The following is an 18,275-nucleotide window of genomic DNA, read 5'->3' on the forward strand; positions in this document are numbered from 1 at the left end:
TTTCAATTTTTGCTTACCACAAAAGAGCTACCATAATTTTTTTTGTATAAATACGTCCTTTATTTTTTTAAAAAAAAACGTTTTTTGATGTAGACCCAGCAGTTGTATTGTTGGGTCAAAGGGCACCATAGTTTTATAGCCATTTGATCATATTTCCAAATTGCTCTCCAGAATGATTGGATCAGTTCACAACTCCACCACTGGTGAATTACTGTCCCAGTTTTCCCACATCCCTTCCAACATCCAACATTTTTCCTGCTTTTTTCATAACAGGCAATTAAAGATGTCTTTAAAGTTGCATGAATGCTGCATTCATTCCCCAGGGCATTTCTATGATGAACAAACAAGCAAGGGCATAATATAACACAATGAGAGATATGACACAACAGTTGGGTCACTAGAACTGTAGAAAGAAATACTTTAAATCCCATCACCAACTCTTAACCATGTGTGACCACATGTAAATTGCATATGCTTTTAAACTTCAGTTTCCCCCATGGTAAAATAAGACTAATGGGGGGCAGAGCCAAGATGGTGGAGGAGAAGGACAGATCTGCTCTTAGCTCTCCCCCCAAAGCCCATAAAATACATATAAAAATGTCTCTAAACAAATTCTAGAGCTGCAGCAGCCACAAAATGACAGAGTGAAAGAGGTTTCTAGCCCAAGACAGCCTGGAAGGCCAACAGAAAAGGTCTAGAACACCAACTCAGAGTGGAGTGCAGCCCAGCCTTAACCTCAAAGCACAGCAGGGACAGGACTGGAGCAGGCAGAATCTTATGCAGCAGCTGTGGTTCTGAGATTTCTCACTTCACAAACACCAAAGACAACTTCAAAGGTCAGTGAAAAAGCTCTTTCACCTGGATGACAAGGGAGCAGGGTCTGGCCCTACTCCAGGACCCAGGGCTGTGGAAGTCACTGCGTTAAAGCCTCCATTTTTGGAGCCCTCAACATAAAGACCTGGAGGGAATGGAGTTGCTGATCTGGGTCTCAGTTGTAAGTGTCAGTCCTGGGATGAGGAGGAGTCCTGGTGTGTTGGAGCTAGAGGAAGTTATGGAGAGGGAACCCTCCTCACAGATCCTGGGCAGAAAAAATTGTGGTTGTTCCCAGGTCAGAGCACAGGCCAGGAGAGGAGTAACTCCTCTCCCTTGATTGTGCCACCTTGGAAGAACTGAGAACTTACAGGCCCCTAAAATATACCTTACATTTGATAAAGGACTCAAAAGTCAAGTAACTGGCTAGGAAAATGCCCAAAAAAGGGAAAAAATAAGACTATAGAAGGTTACTTTCTTGGTGAACAGGTATTTTTCTCCATCCTTTCAGATGAGGAAGAGCAAAACATACCATTAGAGGAAGACTTCAAAGTCAAGACTTCTTCATTCAAAACCTCCAAAATAAATTTGCAATGGTCTCAGGTCATAGGAAAAGATTTTGAAAATCAAGTAAGAGAGGTGGAGAAAAAATTGGGAAGAGAAATGACAGCAATGCAAGAAAATCATAAAAAGTGAGTCAACAGCTTGCCAAAGGAGACCCAAACAAATGCTGAAGAAAATTATACCTTGAAAAATATACGAACCCAAATGGCAAAGGAAGTCCAAAAAGCCAACGAAGAGAAAAATGTTTTAAAAAGCAGAGTTAGCCAAATGGAAAAGGAGGTCAAAAGTTCACTGAAGAAAATAGTTCTTTAAAAATTAGAATGGAGCTGATGGAAGGTAATGAGTTATGAGAAACAAAGAAATTACAAAACAAAATCAAAAGTTTGAAAAAGTAGAAGATAATGAGAAATATCTCATTGGAAAAGCAACTGACCTGGAAAAGATCCAGGAGAGACAATTAAAATTATGGGGCTACCTGAAAGCCATGATCAAAAAAAGAGGTTAGACATCATCTTTCATAAAATTATTAAATAAAACTGCCCTAATATTCTAGAACCAGAGGGTAAAATAAATATTGAAAGAATCCACAGAACACCTCCTGAAAGAGATCTGAAAAGAAAATCTCCTGGGAATATTGTAGCTAGATTTCAGAGCTCCCAAGTCAAGCAGAAAACATTGCAAGCTGCTGGAAAGAAACAATTCACATATTGTGGAAGTACAATCAGGATAACACAAGATCTAGCAGCTTCTACATTAAAGGATCAAAGGGCTTGGAATATGATATTCCAGAAGTCAAAGGAAGTAGGATTAAAACCAAGAATCACCTACCCAGCAAAAGTGAGTATGATACTTCAGGGGAAAAAATGGCCATTCAATGGAATAGAGGACTTTCAGGTATTTTTGATGAAAAGACCAGAGCTGAATAGAACATTTGGCTTTCAAACACAAGAATCAAGAGAAGCATTAAAAGGTAAATAGAAAAGACAAATCAAAAGGGACTTACCTTCCTACATGGAAAGATAATATTTGTAAGTGGAGATTTTTCTCAGTATTTGGGTAATTGGAGGGATTATATACATATAGACAGAGGACACAGAGTGAGTTGAATAGGAAGGCATGATATCTAAAAAAGAATAAAATTAAGGGGTGAGAGAGGAATATATTGGGAGGAAAAAGGGAGAAATGGAATGGGGCAAATGATCTCTCATAAAAGAGGCAAAAAAAACTTTTTCAATGGAGGGGAAGAGGGGGGAGGTGAGAGGGGAAAAAGTGAAGCTTACTCTCATCACATTTGGCTTAAAGAGGGACAAACATGAACACTCAATTTGGTATGAAAACCTATCTTAAACTACAGGAAAATAGGGGAGAAGGAGATAAGTGAGGGGGTAGGAGGGTATGATAGAAGGGAGGGCAAATGGGAAGAGGGAGCAATTAGAAGTAAACACATTTGAGGAGGGACAAAGTCAAAGGAGAGAATAGAATAAATAGGGGGCAGGGATAGGATGGAGGGAAATACAGTTAGTCTTTCATAACATGACTTTTATGGAAGTCTTTTGCATCACTACACATGTTTAGCCTATGTTGAATTGTTGCCTTCTCAGTGGGGATGTGTGGAGAGGGAGGAAGGATGAGAAGTTGGAACTCCAAGTTTTAGGAACAAATATTGAGAATTGTTTTTGCATGTAACTGAGAAATAAGAAATACAGGTAATGTGGTGTAGAAATCTATCTTGCCCTAGAAGAAAAGAGAGAAGATCAGGATAAGGGAAGGGAGGGGTGTGATAGGTGGGAGGCATGATTGGAGGAAAGGGTAATCGGAATGTGCGGTGTCTTGGGGTGGGGGGAGGGGAGATATGGGGAGAATATTTAGAACTCAAAATCTTGTGGAAATGAATGTTAAAACTAAAATAAATATTTTTTTTTAAAAAAGAAAAAATGTGGGACATGGAAAGAAAAAATAAAATAAGATAAATAATAATATCTACCTTATAGGATCATTGTGAGGCTCAAATGATATGGTACATGCAAATTATTTTAAAGAATTATCAAAATGTAAGCTTTTCTGAATAATGTAAATAAAAGTATAAACTACTTTTTTTCATTTCCTGGACATTGCTGCCACCCAATAGTATGTTTTGTAGGTGCTGAATGACCAGAGATTTCAGGTACTATGGCCAATAAGAATGATGTCGGGGCACAGAATGAAGCAATGCAATAGCAGCGTAAAGAAAAATTGTTCAATGAATTCAAATGAGGAGAATCCTTACAAAGTAAGTTACAGAAAATACTTTAGTGGACACTTGCCAACAATTTGCACAACACACTCTTTAGTAAAACAGTGTTTATGAAAGCTCCTTTAACCAGAAATAGCCAGAATTAATGTCTATCAATCAAATAGAATTTATTGAGCACTTTTTATGTTCTAGACACTGTGGTAACTTTGGAGATACAAAGCAAAAATAATTTTTGCACTTACATAATGCCCATATTAATTCTATCCATCGATAATAGGATTAAAATGGAAACAAAATTTAGTAAATCTTCTCTATGGAGCTGTATCTCCATTTCGCTGAATAAAAGTCAGCTTTGAAAAGTCACAACTACCATATTTTCTAAGCCAGTGCAGCAGTTAATCTGGGATTATTTCACTCTGAGGGAATTAAAAAAAAGACATTCACAGTAAATTTTCCCATTCCACATGTACTGATTCAGGGAAACCACTCTGTCTACTGACCTGGTCAGAAATCTGCCAATGTTAGTTAATATAAAGGTTTGCTTGCCCTACATGCTCCTTCTTTCAAGATGGTCTTGGATAATTTAGGCATTCTCAATCCTGCTATGTTTAAATTCATTATTGAAGCTACAGTATTTAGCACGTGTAGAATATAAGCTCCATTGTGAAGGTATTGTTTGATTGTTGTGTCTGTATGCTCAGTACTTCCCATGGTGCCTGATTTATACTCTGCAGTTAATAAATACTTGTCAAATTGCCTTGGAAGGTTTGTTGACACAAATCATGTGCCTGACCATTGACCTGTAAACACATAAGCACTTTGCAAATCAGTCAATGAATATGTACCAAATAAATAAAACAGCCTCTCTCCTAATAAGCATTCGGTAATTACTTATTAACTATGAATAATGAATGAATGAATTTTTTTTTAAATCCTTTTAATTATGTACCTTTAAACTGAGGTCTGAAAATAAGACACAGTTGAATACAAAAGCAGAGATTTTCCTTTTTTAAAGGGGGGTGGAATTTTGTTATTTAGCCATTTTTCAGTTACATCTCACTTTTAATGATGCCATTTACTGTTTTCTTGGCAAGGATGCTGGGGTGGTTTGCTATTTCCTTCTCCAGCTCATTTGACAGATGAGAAAACTGAGACAACAGAGTTAAATGACTTATCCAGGGTCACACAACTGGCTAGTAAGTAGCTGGGAAGAAAGACTTACTATTTTCTCATTAATTCAACTAACTTTCCTGATTTTGAGGGTTAAATAGGATAACTTTTTCTCAGTGGAATAGACCTTCAAAAAGATCAAATAGTACCATTTCACCCTTGAGTCTTTTCTTCTCTAAGTTAAGCCTCCCTAGTACCTTCAAATATTACTTATATGACATGGAATAAAAACTCACCTGCATTCAAAATTTAAATGGAGAAGGCTAGCAAAAGTATATTGACTTTAAATGAACATTTGAAAGGAAATAATTATAGGTATATTTAAATTTCTCCAGACAATCATCTGGGGAGTTTTTTAAGGTACAAAGATGGAGGGAAAAGAATATCATAGGGCATTTCTCAGAAAAGAAAAGCAAAAAAAAGCAACAAAAAGAAAATTGTATTCCTTTATTAATGGATAGAAGAGTCTAATAAAGATTCAGTGATTCTACTGATTAAATTATTTGGGGTTGTTATGCACTCCACAGGCAATGCCCAGTTTCATTTTCTATTACAAAGGATTCATTTAAATATATTTGGTATTTTATTTGCATCTATCACTGAACGGTTATTTCTGATAAAAGTACCAAGGACAATGGTTTGGGACTTCACAATATCAGGAAATCATTGAAGGAATATACAAACTATCCTTTTAATAAAAAGAGGAAAGGAAAAATGAGGCAAGGATACAGACTGATTTTCATGAAAAGTAAGATGGCATTTAATCACAAAACTTTGGGAGGAAACTTCAAATATGTGTGTGTTATGAATGTACCTACAAATATTTAAAATATTTCATTTTCTCTGACAAATTTTGACAGTTAGCATGGGAAAATATACCTTACTAAAGAAAAGTAAAGGTAGTAAAATATTAAAAGTTTTAAAAATTGTTCCATTTTTGTGCATTTTAAGTACTTGAAATAAATGTGCCTAAATTCATATATGGGTAGCTACCAGTGGGTAAGTTCCTCATCTAATTGAGACCCAGAAAGATGAGTCAACATTACAACCTTATTTATAATAAAATTCTTTCATTTGAATCATGTAACTGGTAAGCAAATCACTTTTTCAGCAATATTACAAAGAGAACTGTTCATATAATATAAAATGTTAATTTTTGGACACAGGCAACATTTTATAATACACAGAAAATAAAGATAAGTATAATGAAAAACATTCATCCAAATGGCAATTTGCATTGGAATGAATTAGGGCTGCAATTTCTCTCCTTAAAACATCATGTCTATTCCGAAATATATAACACAATCTTTTCCCACACTATGAGTTCAGGAATTAATTCACATACTCATTACTCCTTGAGCATTTCCATGATTAATTATGTCTGTTCTAATGTCACTCCACAGAATAGCTCAAAAATAATGTAGGCATTTAAAATGAGTAGAAAAAAGAGAAAGAAAACAGTGTTTAAGGTCCATGGAACTTAAGGAACTCATGCAGTGGGAAATGAAATAGACCTTCACGTAGAAGCCATTCCCCTTGGATTTGGATATTAGTGGAGAAATGGCAACACATATCAATAAATAAAAGCTTAAAATATTCTATTGTTCTGACATACATTCCTCACCCCTTCTTTTAGACTTAAATGAAAGTGTAAACTTTCTTCACAATATTGCAAAAGCTATGATCTCTTTCCTCAGCCCCCAAAAGGTTTACTGAGAAGATTTCACCCTTGGGTTTTAATAAATACTTGTGGAAGGATCAGCCAGTGAAAAATAAAGTATTCTGAAAGAACTTTCAGTAAGATTGTTTAACCAGAATGTTTAAAAAAAAGTTTCTGATATCCTTTAGACAGTCTAGCTGAGGGAAAATGCTGATTAACAATCCTCTGAGGAGAAAGTAAAAGCTTGAAAAACGTACCTTCCCTTTTGTATATGCCTGATTTTTTTTTTTAAATAATATGAGTACTTGAGAGGAAATACCTTGAAAACAAATTCCATTCTCCTTATCCTTTGAATTAAATAACTGGTGAAGCATAATGATAATACCATGAGTAGTCCATGGTAAAATGACGAAGGAATAAAAGCTGATTACCTGTGCTTCCTCCTTTTCATTTTTTTTTTTTGTCATCAGACTGTCATACTACACATCCCTTGATTTACTGGAATATCTTTTGGAGCAGTAAAATATTCTCTTTTTCCATCCCTGAATTGTAGTTATCATCAGGCTGCCCAATCCCCCAGTACTCTACTTTCTTTTTGGTAAATTGGTCATTTATTTTATGTTAATGAGTGATGATATTGATTCAACTTTTATTCAATAACATTTACTGAACATTTATAAGGTGGAAAATATTTTATCCTTTATAGATAGATGCATGTGTATCCATACACACACATACATAAATGAGCCCACTATTTTTTCTATTGGATCTTCAACTTAAGTGCCTTTATGTAGACTCTTGACCATTCTTGAAAAGCTCTCCCTTTTCAAATTCACCACTTGGCTTTATTTTTGTCTCTAAATTCCTTATGACTCAGTTCTTTTAGTTCCCTCCCACCCCTGTAAATGATGACATATTTTTATTGCATGTAATTTAAATTTTGTTATTTGTGTATTTATTTTATCTTTCAACAAAATGTAAGATCCTTAAAGTCAGGGAATATATATATATATATATATACATATATATATATGTATATGTATATATATATATATATATATATTTTTTTCCTATAGGCCATGTTATATACAAATATTAATATACACATATGTATATGTATATATTCATAATGGGTTCAGAAAAATTTGGGAAAACCTACATTAACTGATGCAATGTAAAGCAAGCAGAATGCGAACATTATTTATAGAAATAGTAATATTGTAAGGATGATCATTTATGAAAAACTTAGCTACTCTGATCAAGACAATGATCCAAGATAATCCCAAAAGACCCATGATAAAAAAATGTTATCCACCTCCAGAGGAAAAAGAGATGAACTCGGAGTACAGGCTAAAATGTACTTTTATTTTCACTTTATCTCTGCTTTTTATGCTATTTTTATGTCATGGGTAATATGGAAATATGTTTTGAATGACTTCATATGTGTAATCAATATGTTATTGCTTGCCTTCTTGGTGGATGAGAAAGGGGCAGAAAGGATGGAGAGAACTTGGAATTCAATTTTTAAATGAATGTTATTTTTATATAATTGGGAAATATTTAAGGAAATAAATTAAAATGCTAAACATTTTAATAGTATTTAATTTAATATAATATTAATATTATCTATTTGTTAGTTTATCAATTAATTATTTAATAACATAATTGATATTGTTTTATTAATTGTTATTAATATAATTAGTTATAATAGAAATAATTGTGTTATCAATATAATTGATATTAATAAGTATTAATACTATTTCATTTAATATTAAAATATGTTAAAGATTAACCTTCTACGTTAAGCCTTTTCTCATCTGACTTAATGCTATTGTCTTCCCTCAGTTGATAATCTCAGTTGATACATAATATATCATGTATATATCTTGTTTGTATCCTGCTTTTGCCATTAGACTATGAATTCTTCAAGTTTTCTGTCTAATGTGGGACTGTCTTTTACTTTTCTTTGTATTCCTAGAGGTAAACATACAGAGGCACATATTGATGTTCAATAAGTGTTTATTGACTGACTCACCAAAAAATTCCTTATTTGGTTACATGGGCAAGAAAATGATAGGCTATACATTTTCTACAATCACCATGATCTCTCAAACCTTCTCAGAACAGAAATAATGTGCCAAATATAAACTTCAGCTATTTTCATGGCCTAAGACACAAAGAATTTTTAAAAAAAGATTAATAAAAATCAGAGATATGGAATCAAACAGCACTCTCTTCCTGAGTTATCTAAAAGAGAAATGAGAATTATGAGAGCAGAATTTATGGTAAATTTCACCAAAAAGAAAAAGAGAAAGAGAACAATAAACTGGGAATGAAAATACACACAAATAAAAAACAACCTAAAAGAGAAATAAAAACAAAAACACGAATATCCAAAGAAATGTGTTTGCTTTCCAAGCAAAATATACAGATATTGAAAATAAGATCTGTAAAGAAAACCGAAGGATCATATGTCTCCCAGAAGAACATAACAAGAGAAAAGGCTTAACACCATAGTAGAGGAAATAATGGAAGTTCTATCCAGAAGTGCTAAACATGGAAAAGGATACTATAGTTGAAAGAATTCCCATATAGTGTCCAAAGGAAACAAAAAGTGAGTGGCTGTACACTCCAAGACAAGAAGTGGTTGAATTTGAGTTCAGTACCGAAAAAAACTGAAAGACATAAGGAGAAATACCTTTAAATGCAAAGGAAAGGACATTCAAATACTGTGATGGCATTCCTTACCCACTAGAAAAATAAAAGAGCAAAAATAATAATTATTACATAGAGCACTGGAGCTAAGGATGCAGCCCAGAATTACCTATCCCACAAGAGGAGCTTAGCCACACAGCCCAAACGATGAATATCCAATAACAAAGGAGTGTTTTCAACAATTTAAGAAGGACAACCAGAATTAAAGAGTCAGACAAAAGGCACTGTAAATAGAACCTGGCAATGCCCTGTTTATAAGTGAATGTTTATCTTGTCAGACTACATTTAAGACTAAAATGAAAGAGGTAACAAATGAGATAGGATTGTGGGAAGAGGAAGAGAGGCAATGGGAACACAACCATCTTTTAAAAAAGATTAAGGTAAATGAGGGGAATAGTCAGAGTCTGAAAAAAAGTAACAATTTTAGAAATAGAAGGAGGGAAATACAAGCCTATATCTTATAACTTAAAATGTGAATGATTTAAACATTCCAATAAAAAGTTTAAAAAGTAACAGATTGACTAATAAAATAGTCTGTTGTTTATAAGAAAAACATTCAAAAAAAGTGATAAAAAAGTTATATTTTGCTTAAATGAATCATAGATTAAAAGTCAATATCACTAATAGACTAAAAGATGCCCCAAATGCTTTAGAATTTATATTCACAAAAGAAATATTACCTGAGGAGGATATCAGGGAGACATAGAGAGGAAGACAATAGTGACAGGAAACTTCAATATCCCTCCATTATGTTTGGACAAGTCTAATAGAGAGACAACAAAGGAAAATATTAAACTGAACAAATTCATGGAGAAACTAGTTAAAAGACAATGCATCTTCTAAATGTAAGATTTAAAAGTGTGAATCTGCTCCTGGAGTTCAGTGTTTCAGTTGTGTCTGACTTTTTATCACCACATTTGTGGTTTTCTTGGCAAGGATATTGAAGTAGTTTGCCATTTACTTCTCCAGCTCATTTTGCAGATGAGGAAACTAAGGTACGCTGGTAACACGTAACTTGCTCAGGATCATACAGTTAGTAAATGTCTAAGCCATATTTGAACCCATGGAGATGAGTATTCCTGACTTAACATGTGGCATTCTATCCATGGGCACTATCCTTTTGTATTCATATTTGTACATATAGCTATACCTATTTATACAGATAGATATGGAAATATATAGTGTATATTATATATGTGCATGTATGTACATATGTACACATATGTATGTGTGTATATACACACATGTGTATGTTTCTCTGTAGCAGATAGAACTTTTACAAAAGTTAACCATATACTAGGGCACCAATATATTGAAAACAAGTATAAAAAGTCAGAAATCCTTAACACATCATTTACAGACCATAATGAAAACAAGACTAAAAACTAGTTCTGGGACCACAAACAAAAGATATGCACATAATGAAGGCTTATTCATGAAATCTCAAATAATGATAGGGTCAAAGAATAAATCAAAGTAGAACTATATTAGGGGTCAGGGCCAAGGCAGCAGAGTAGAGAAAGTATTAAGTTGATTCCATATTTACATAATCAGTTGGTAACAGAAATCAGTCTTACTGAAAAGGGAAGTGAGAGGTAAAGAGGATATGAGAGTTGGTACAGTTGGGGCCAGGATGATAAAAGGAAGGACAGATAAAAAAGAAGGTAGTGTTCAGAAGCAAAAAAAAAAAAAAAAAAACTATAAAGGAGAGACAAGAAAGAGACAAGGATAACAAAAGAAAATAGAATGCAGGGAAATTCACAATTATTCATCATAACTCTCAATGTAAATGAGATGAACCCACCCATAAAATGGAAGGAGATGACAGAATGGATTAGAAACCAATAATATATTTTTTACAAGAAACACACTTGGGACAGAGAGGCACACATGGTTAAAATAAGAAGCTGAAACAGAATTTATCATACTTTAGCAGAAGTAAAAGAAAAAGAAATGGATTTCAATCAAGATCTCAGAAAAAACAAAAAAAATAGAACTAATTAAAAGGAATAAGCAGGAAAACTACATCTTTCTAAAAGGAACCATTGACAATAATGAATGTATACATTCATCAAATAGCATAACATCCAGATTCTCAAAGGAAAAATTAAATGAATTACAGGTGGAAATACTAAAACTATTCCAGTAGGAGACTTTATTTTTCCCCTCAAAGAGCTAGGTAAGTCTAATCATAAAATAAATAAGAACATGCTAAATGAGATGAATACAGTCTTAGAAAAATTGGATATAATAGACCTCTGGAGAAAACTGACTAGGAATATAAAGTAATATACCTTTTTTTTTTTTTTTTGTCCTGGGCTTTACAAAAATTAATCATGTATTATGGCATAAAAAGACTTGCAAATCATGAAAGCAGAAATATTGAATAAATTCTATCCAGACCAAAATACAACAAAAATTACACTCAATATGGGTTGTGGAAATACATATTAAACCCTAATTGGAAATTAAATAATCGAAAGAATAGATGAATGAAAGAAAAAATGGTGGAAACAGTGATTTCATTAAAGAAAATGATGAAAATAAGTCTTCATTCTAAAATTTGTGTGATTCAACTAAAGTAATACTTACTGGAAAATAACTATCTCTTAATACATACATTAATTAAAAAAGAGAAGCAGATCAACAAATTGTGCATTCATCTAAAAAACAATTAAATAAAGAAGAAATTTACAATGCCCAACTAAACAGCAAAAACAAAATCTTTACAAAGAAGAGACTAAGAAAATTGAAAGTAAGAAAATCATTGAATTAATAAGTAAAACTAGGAGCTGGTTTATGAAAAAATGCAATGAAATAGAAAAGTCATTGGTTAATTTTGATTTTTAAAAAGAAAGAAAACCAAAATACCAGTACAAAAAATGAAAAGGGTAAACACATCACCAACAAAGATGAAATTAGAGAAATATTCATCATTCATGGGTTAGCCAAACCAGTAAAATAAAAATGACAAATCAACCTGCTAATTTATGTATTCAATGTCTTACCAATCAAACTATCAAAAAATTATTTTATACATCAAAATTACTGATTAGAGTAATGTAAATTAAAACAGTTCTGAGATATCACTCATATAAATCAGACTGGCTAACATGGCTATAAAAATAATCACAGCAACACACCTGAGGACTGCTGCTATGAATAACTGTAAAGGTCTAATCCAATAGCATAATGAACTCTCTGTTCATTCAACAATAAACTAAACATTTTTCAATAAAGTAAAGCATAACATTCATACCAACATCCTTAAACAAAACATATCATCTAATTCATATATGTATCCCACAACACTCAGTATGTCATATGGTGCATAGCATATATCATTTCACCCCCAAAGTCAGGGGGTCACAGGCTAGGGTCTTCCAAAACATGACGCATCCTTAAGGGGTAGAAGAAAATACCACACCATCCACCCCTAGGACATGGTAAGAAAATCTCCTTAATCAATATACGGTGTTCAAGTAAAGCCTTCTCTCATCTTGACTTGAGACTGACTTTCAAACCCCATGGCTCCTCTTCCTTGGGCCAGTTGCTCCCAACTCTTGCTTAGGTTCAAGTTGAGGCAGCTCTCTGCTCCTGCTCATTGTCTTAACTCATGGAGACTGTTCCACTCCAACTCTTCCTCTTTCTGCCTAACAACAGGATCCAGAGGCTCCTTCTTGCAAATGATTCTCTTTCTAGAAAAATAAAACTTAACAGGGTTATAACAATATTTTTACACATTACTAGTGCCATGATTTCAATTCGCTCATAAGGACCAACATACAGTGCTTCTGTCTGAGAAATCAACACAGATTAACAGAGAGAATTTTTGTATGAGAAAACAATACAGATCAACAGACACAGTTTCTGTCTGAGGAATTAACACAAATCAACAGACATCATTCCCCAGATCACAAACATTCATTTTGTTAGGTCTCCCCACAAGCAAGTCCCCCAAGCCCACTCATGGTTGTTTCTCCCTCACAGCTCTGCTTCTCCCTCTTCTCTCTCAGTTCTGCTTCTCTTTCTACTCTCGCTATGTATAGGTACTTTTTCTAATCAAAGACTCCTGATTGATTCACTCAAAGGCAAGACTCAATCAAAGACATTTGATTGGCGAAAACTCAATCCAGAAAAACTGCAAAAGTTACTACTTCACTTGCCATTAAAATAACATAAAAGGAAAATGACAAATGTGGTAAGGGATGTGGAAAAATTCAAAGGCTAATGAACTGTTGGTGTTTTGAACTAGAGAAATCATTCTGAAAAACAATTTGGAACTATACCCAAAGTGCCATAAAAATGTGCATAATGTTTGACTCAGCAATACCACTACTAGGTCTGTACCTCAAAGAAATCAAAGAAAAGAGGAAAAGATCTGTTGGTATAAAAATATTTTTGAGATGACAAAGAGTTGGAAATTGAGGGGATGCCCATCAATTGTCAAATGTCTGAACAAGCTGTGGAGCATGACTGTGATGAAATGATGTTGATCTATAAGAAATGACGAGCCTGGTGGTTTCAGAAAAACCTGAGAAGACTTATATGAATTTATGCAGAGTGAAGTGAGTAGTACCAGGAAAACACTGTGCAGAATAACAGCAATATTTTAAGAATGATCAATTGTGAAATACTTAGCTACTTTGATAATGATAGTGATTCAAGACAATTTCAAAGGACTGATAATGAAAGCAACTATCTACCTCTAGAGAAAGAACTGATTTACTCTAAAAGCTTAATGAAGTATGCATTTTTTTAACTTTCTTTGTTTTTTTTTTTTTATTTTGTGTTGTTTGCATTTTCTTTTGCAACATGACTAATATGGAAAGGTTTTACTTGACTTCATATGCATAATTGATATCAAATTGTTTGCTTTCTCATACAGAATGGAAGGCTTGGAAGAAAGGAGAAAATTTGAAACTCAAAAATTTTTTAAATGAATGTTAAAATTGATATATAATAGTTGGGAAATAAATAACGATAACTGTCAAAATTTTGAATTATACAAGCAATTAATAAATTTCCAAAAAAAAAATCAGGATGAACAACATATAAAAATTTCTGGGAAGCAGCTAAAATTGTCCATCAGAGAAAATCACCTTCTTACCATCACATTAATACAACAGAAAAAGAGAAGATTAGTAAACTGAATATGCATTTCAAATATTATAAATTCAGCAAACAACCAAACCTAAAATAAGCACAAAAAAAGGAATATTTAAAATTCCATGGGAAATAGACCATAAACAAAAAAAACAAATAAATGATAAATAAAATCAAAAGCTGTCTCTATGAAAAAGATAATAAATTTAATTAACTTAATCTGATTCTTTAAAAAAAGAGAGCAGAAAATCAAATCAATAAAACAGTAAATGAGGTGGGTGAAATGACATCAAAACCAGAAGTAAAAACAATACTCACAATATATTGTGCCCTCCTTTATTCCTTTTTATAATTTATTTATTTTTAGTTTTCAGCATTCATTTTCATAAGATTTTGAGTTCCAAATTTTCTCCTCATCTCATCCCTCTCCCCTACCACAAGACACCATGCATTCTGATTACCCCTGCCCCCAATCTGCCCTCCTTTCTATCACATTCCTCCCTTCCCTTAGCCCATCTCCTCTATTTTCTTGTAGGTCAAGATCGATTTTTATACCCCATTACCTATATTTCTTATTTCCCAGTTGCATGTAAAAATAATTTTTAACATTCATTTTTAAAACTTTGAGTTCCAACTTCTCTCCCTTCCTCCCTCCCCACCCATCCCCACTGAGAAGGCAAGCAGTTGAATATACGCTATACATGTGGAGTTATGCTAAAGACTTCCAAAAAGTCATGTCATGAAAGACTAACTATATTTCCCTCCATCCTGTCTTGCCCCTTATTTATTCTATTCTGTCCTTTGACCTTGCCACTTCCCAAAAGAGTTCACTTCTAATTACTCCTTCCTCTCATTTGCCCTCCCTTCTATCATCCCCCTACACCCCACTTATACCCTTCTACCCTACTTTCCTGTAGTAGAAGATAGATTTTCACACCAAATTGAGTGTGTATGTTATTCCTGCCTTAAGCCTAACATGATGAGAGTAAGCTTCGCTTTTCCCTCTCATCTCCCTCCTTTTCCCCTCCATTAGAAAAACTTTTTCTTGCCTCTTTCATGAGAGATAATTTGCCTCATTCCATTTCTCCCTTTCTCCTCCCAATACATTCCTCTCTCGCCTCTTAATTTTATTTTTTTAGATAACATCCCTTCCTTTTCAACTCACCCTGTGCCATCCGTCTATATCCCTCCAATTACCAAAATACTGAGAAAAGTCTTGAGTTACAAATATTATCTCTCCATGTAAGAATATAAACAGTTCAACTTTAGTAAGTCCCTTAGGATTTCTCTTTCCTGTTTACCTTTTCATGCTTCTTTTGATTCTTGTGTTTTTAAGTCAAATTTTCTACTCAGCTCTGGTCTTTACAAAAAGAATTCTTGAAAGTCCTCTATTTCACTGAATGATCATTTTTTTTTCCTGAAGTACCATATTCAATTTTGCTGGGTAGGTGATTCTTGATTTTAATCCTAGCTCCTTTGACTTCTACTATATCATATTCCAAGCCCTGTGATCTCTTAATGTAGAAGCTCCTAGATCTTGTGTTATCATGATTTTATTTCCACAGTACTCGAATTGTTTCTTTCTAGATGCTTGCAATATTTTCTCTTGATCTGGGAACTCTGGAATTTGGTTACAATATTCTGGGGAGTTTCTTTTTTGGGATCTCTTTCAGGAGGTGATCTGTGGATTCTTTCAATATGTATTTTGCCTTCTGGTTCTAGAATATTAAGGCAGTTTTCCTTTTTCATGAAAGATGATGTCTAGGCTCTTTTTTTGATCATGGCTTTCAGGTAGTCCCATAATTTCAAAATTGTCTCTCCTGCATCTATTTTCCAGGTCAGTTGTTTTTCCAATGAGATATTTCACATTGTCTGCTACTTTTTCATTCCTTTGGCTTTGTTTTAGAATTTCTTAATTTTTCATAAAATCTTTAGCTTCCATCTGCTCTATTCTAATATTTAAGGAATTACTTTCTTCAGTGAGCTTTTGGATCTCCTTTTCTATCTGGCCAATTGTGCTTTACAAGGCATTCTTCTCCTCGTTGGCTTTTTGGGAAACTTTGGCAATTTGGGTTACTCTGTTTTTTAAAGTTTTATTTTCTTAAGCATTTTGGGGGTCTCCTTTAGCAAGCAGTTGACTCATTTTTCATGATTTTCTTTCATCACTCTCATTTCTCCTCCCAATTTTTCCTCTACCTCTCCTGCTTGATTTTCAAAGTTTTTTTTTTGAGCTCTTCCATGGCCTGAGAGCAATTTGTATTTTTCTTGGAGACTTCAGATGGCAGAATTTTGACTTTGTTTTCTTTTGTTTGCATGTTTTGATCTTCCTTATCATGAATGTAAGATTCTACAGTCTGATTTTTTTCTGGTTTTTGCTCATTTCCCCAGCCATTTACTTGACTTCTGAGCACTTTGTCTGCTTCCAGTGGGGGTTGGGTTATGTGCTGTAAGCAGCTCGATCTCCCTCCCAATATGTGGACCTAGAGCTCCAGAAACAGGGGCTTCAGCTGCCCCTGCTGCTGTTGTGGCTGTTTCAAGCTCTTTTACCCCCTTCTGCCTCAGCTGCCCTGGGGCTGGGGCCAGACCACTCCACTCTCCTGCACTGGTCCCACAGGCTTTTCCCACTGAATTTCCAATTTTTCCTCAGTGTTTTGAGGTCATCAAGTCTGAAAACCTCCACAGGTGTGAGAGATTCAGCCTCCCCAAAGCCTGCTCAAGACCTGTCTGGGCAGGCACAGTCCACACTGGACTGCACTCTGATCCACTCTTGGGCTAAAGATTTACTTCACTTCATCATTCTCTGGGTTCTACAGCTCCAGAATTTGTTTAGAGCCAATTTTTTGCAGATATTTGGCTGTGCTTGGTGGCAGTACTCTAGAAAGTCCATGTTGTTACTCCACCACCTTGGCTCTACCCCCTGTGTATGCGCTGCATTACTCTACCAAAACTGAGAATGCAAAAGCAACAGAAACATGCTTTAATTTGCTGAAAACCAAATAGGAATCTTATATATCCCAAAATCTGAAGAACTAATATATCTAGCTGTAAAGGAAATACTAAAGTGTGTAGGGTGAGCTCCTAGACCTGATGGATTCATAGGAGAATTCATTCAAACTTTTAAAGAACCATTAGTACCCACATTTTACAAATTATACTCAAATATTGAGAAATAGCCCTACCAGAATCCTTTTATAAGACAAATATAATCTTAATACCTAAACCAGGGAAAGATAAAATGGAAAAAGAAAATTTAAACCTATCATTAATGAACTTTGACTCAAAAAATTTAAACAAAATCCTATCAAACAGATTCCAGTGATTTATCTAAGAAAGCCTTAATTCTAATCAAATGGGATTTATACTAGGGATGCAAGGACAGTTCCAGATTAATAAAATAATCAATTTACTTAATCATACTAAAACTCAAAACATTAAAAGTCACATGATCATCTTAGTATAACTCCCTTTTAGGCGAAAATCCCTACAAAATATGGCAATTTTTTATTCTTCATGATCCCATATTGTACATAGGACTTTCTTGGCAAAGTAATTTGCCATTTCCTTCTCCAGTAAAATGAAGTAAAGAGGGATTTAATGACTTGGCCAGGGTCACAGTGCTAGTAAAAGTCTGAGATCAAATTTGAACTCAGGTTTTCCTGACTCCAGACCTGACACTCTACCCATTGCACCACCTATCTCATCCAAAAATGTATAGGCATAATTGGAGCATTTTTAAATATTAAAAACACTATTTTAAACCAAATGCAAGCATCATTTGCATTGGAGAAATGGTAGAACCTTTCTTTCCATTAAATACAGGATTAAAATAAAGATACCATCCCCACTATTATTTGATGTAATCCTACAAATGCTAACAATATCAATAAGAGAAAGGAACTAAAGAAATAAAGATAGGTAAAGTGGAAATAAAATTGTTTGCTGACATGATTGTTTATTTGAAAGACCACAGGGAATTAGCAGAGATGTTAATTGAGAAGTAATAACTTCAACAAAGTT

This window comes from Notamacropus eugenii, chromosome 2 (genome assembly GCF_028372415.1).
Source record: "Notamacropus eugenii isolate mMacEug1 chromosome 2, mMacEug1.pri_v2, whole genome shotgun sequence".
NCBI lineage: Eukaryota > Metazoa > Chordata > Mammalia > Diprotodontia > Macropodidae > Notamacropus > Notamacropus eugenii.